Raw genomic sequence first — 3,158 nt, 5'->3', positions numbered from 1 at the left:
CAAACTTGACATTATTTAATAAAAATGTCATTTTTCGAAAATATCGTAAAGAAAAATGTATACATTTTCACACTCGTTTTGCAATATCGTACAACTAAGTTAAAACTACTTTGTAGAAGTCTGAAATGCGACTATTACTACGTTTATACGCACGCATTATTTGCAAATAACAATTTGCACAATGGTAAACTTTGGCGGATAAACGCTGAGTTAATTTTTTATTTGCAAATAACTAAATCACGCAAATAAGTATTGATTAGTGGTACTATTTGCAAATAAGCGCAAGACGCTGCCATTCTTAGGTTAATTTTCCTTTTCGATAGTCATCTTATTGCCTTTTTATAATCAAGACGTTGCCATTTTTAACTTTATTTTCCTTTTCGATGGTCATATTATTGCGTTTTTATAATCAGGCAATATTAAAAAAATTTTTCACCATCGAATAAACAGTGAGTTAGGTATTTGCAAATTATTTTTATTTGCAAATAGCTTACGTATAAACGTAGTATATGAATAGAAGTGAATTTTAAGTTGGTACTTAAATTTAAGTTGCAACTTTATTAGTTTCGACTTAGTGGCTGGACTATGAATACGCGCCATTGTGCTTACGAATTTGTGTACCAACCCGTTAATTATTAGCCTATTCCCGTAACCAGGATTTGCAGGTTTTACAGGAAAGGCTGTGTTCGTCTTTAATACACCTTGTATGAACGTGGCGGACGGAAAGCTTCCTGTAAAACCTGCAAATCCTGGAGTACGGGAATAGGCTATATGATAACCCACACATTCCTTCAAGTATCACATCACTTTTGGACGCACTTTAACAATTTAAAGAATCTCGCAAGAAGAGCTTGGTGTTTTGTGGACAATAAAAAAAAATGGGTTCAAATAAAAGAAAAAGTCGCCTTCCAAACTTTACCAGCGTGGAGGAGACTTTATTAATATCTTTGGCCGAGCAGCACGCCATGATTTTAGAAAATAAAAGGACTGATGTTGTATTCTGCGAGGAGAAAAAAAAGGTGTGGGAGAAAATTGATGTTGCGTTTGAGGCCCAGATGAGGGCCGAAGAACTTGCGAGAAAAATATGAAAATTTGAAACGAAAAGCAAGAAAGTCCCTAGCCGAAGAGAGAAGGGAAATGTACAAAACAGGTAGTGGCCAATTCCGAAGCTATACTGACTCCAACACAGACAGGCTAGCAGCTTTAATGGGGCAGTCGGCAACCGGCTTTTCCAACAGTTTTGATAGTGATGGTAAGATTTTTTGTATGTTTACACGTGATAATTATTGATATTTAATAATATGAATGATATTTCAGTCATTACATATGAAATAGAGACTATAGCAGAAAATGACGTCGTTCCCGAAATTTTGGAGGGATCCATGAGAAGCTACACATCGGAGCCAGTTCTTGAAGCAACTGAGGCCGTAGAAAATGTAGTATATTCTAGATATTATATATTCTATATTATATTTCTTAATTAATGTAAAATTTTTAGGACACTACAACCGATTGGAACCCAACACTGCTCAAAAAGAAGAAATCAGAAAAACCAGCGGTGAAAAGTGAGAAGGGAAAGCAAAGCTTGACCAACAACAAGCTTTCTGGGAAGATCAGAACAAGAGAGCAGCCGAAAGACATCAGTGGGCCAAAAAAAAAACACGAATTAGAGATTTCGGAAGCAGAGATGAAGTTAGAACTTCTACAAATTGATATAAAATTAGAAAAACAGTCAAAGTGAAAGTCAGTGTACATACACAACAAAGTAAACATGCTGAAAATATCTGTGGACATTTGAAAGATCAACTTAAGTCTATCTTTAACGGACAAAAATAATAGCATAGGTCGACAGAGTTTTTTTTTACCGACAGAGCAATAATATTTTTAAGAAAACATTCAGTTGAAAAGAGAAACATTTTAAATCTTTATGGATAGCGATCAAATAATTTAATATTTATTTTGAAAAACAACAATTTACCCTAGGCGCCAAAATATATGTTGTCGACATATATTATTTTTTTGTCGTGGTAGATAGACTTAAGTTCTTTCAAATGTCCCTAGATATGTATGTAAATATATGCATTCATTATAGACGTTATATGTATACATACATCGATATGTGCATGCACTCGCATATACAGTGGCGCTAACGTAAATAGCACACATTTATTCTTTACAATATTCACAATGTTTTACGTGATACATTTTATTAGTTAATTAAAAAAGTAGATTCTTAACATAGGCCATATATGTCAGAGATTAAAACTTTGTCCACAATTCAGGAAAATTTAGCAAACTTGAAAAAAATGCATAAAAATGTTCAACTTTTTTCAGAACTTTTATAAACTTATTGGGTATGCAGTTTGGTAGCATATTCAATTTTAGTATAGTACAGGGTGGCCAGATGCGCTGATTTAATCAGTACATGTGCTGATTTTTTTCTATTGTACTGATTTTTAAGAGCCCGAAATTAGTACGCAAAATCGACTGATTTTTTGAGTTTGTACTGATTTTGTACTGATTTTTACATTTAATAAATACTTTTGTAAATTGGTGTAATTGACATTTACTTGAAGTTTACATGTTCAAAACAATGGTTTTTGACAACTCATACGCCTGAGCAGATTGAAAGCATTAATTAAATTTAAACCATTATTAAAAACGTGTCAGCTTGCAATTGTATCGTTTCCTAGGATTTCGCAAAATAACAAACTGTTTGGATTCAACCCAACCCAACTTCACGATTTGCAGGTTTTACAGGATTTACAGGAATAGCTGGTTTCGCCATTAATAAATCTTATGAAAGGTGGTGGTGAGTTAATCATATATTAAGTACACTGAGAAGATGACAATAAGAGATAATCTTTTGATTATAATTAAACATCCACTGAGAAATCGGCTGTCAGTATTTCAAACTTAAGACGACTACTGCTACAGTGCAATGTAAGTTCTAAAAAATTGGAAAAGGTGCAAACTACCGACTCTTGGATATGATATATGTAGCTTTACTTTGATTATTGATGTTCGACTTACGGTAATTTTACTTTCACATACACATTTAACGCTATTAAATTTCATCCGTACTCGAAAATTCGTTTAGCGATAATTCGGTAATATACCTTTTAGTCAACATTTTAATGTGAATGTTGTATTTAATA

Source organism: Rhagoletis pomonella, unplaced genomic scaffold (genome assembly GCF_013731165.1).
Source record: "Rhagoletis pomonella isolate Grant_MI unplaced genomic scaffold, Rhpom_1.0 Rhpom_scaffold_00002, whole genome shotgun sequence".
Taxonomy (NCBI): domain Eukaryota; kingdom Metazoa; phylum Arthropoda; class Insecta; order Diptera; family Tephritidae; genus Rhagoletis; species Rhagoletis pomonella.
The sequence above is the reverse complement of the archived record's forward strand: the minus strand, read 5'-3'. Positions refer to the sequence as shown.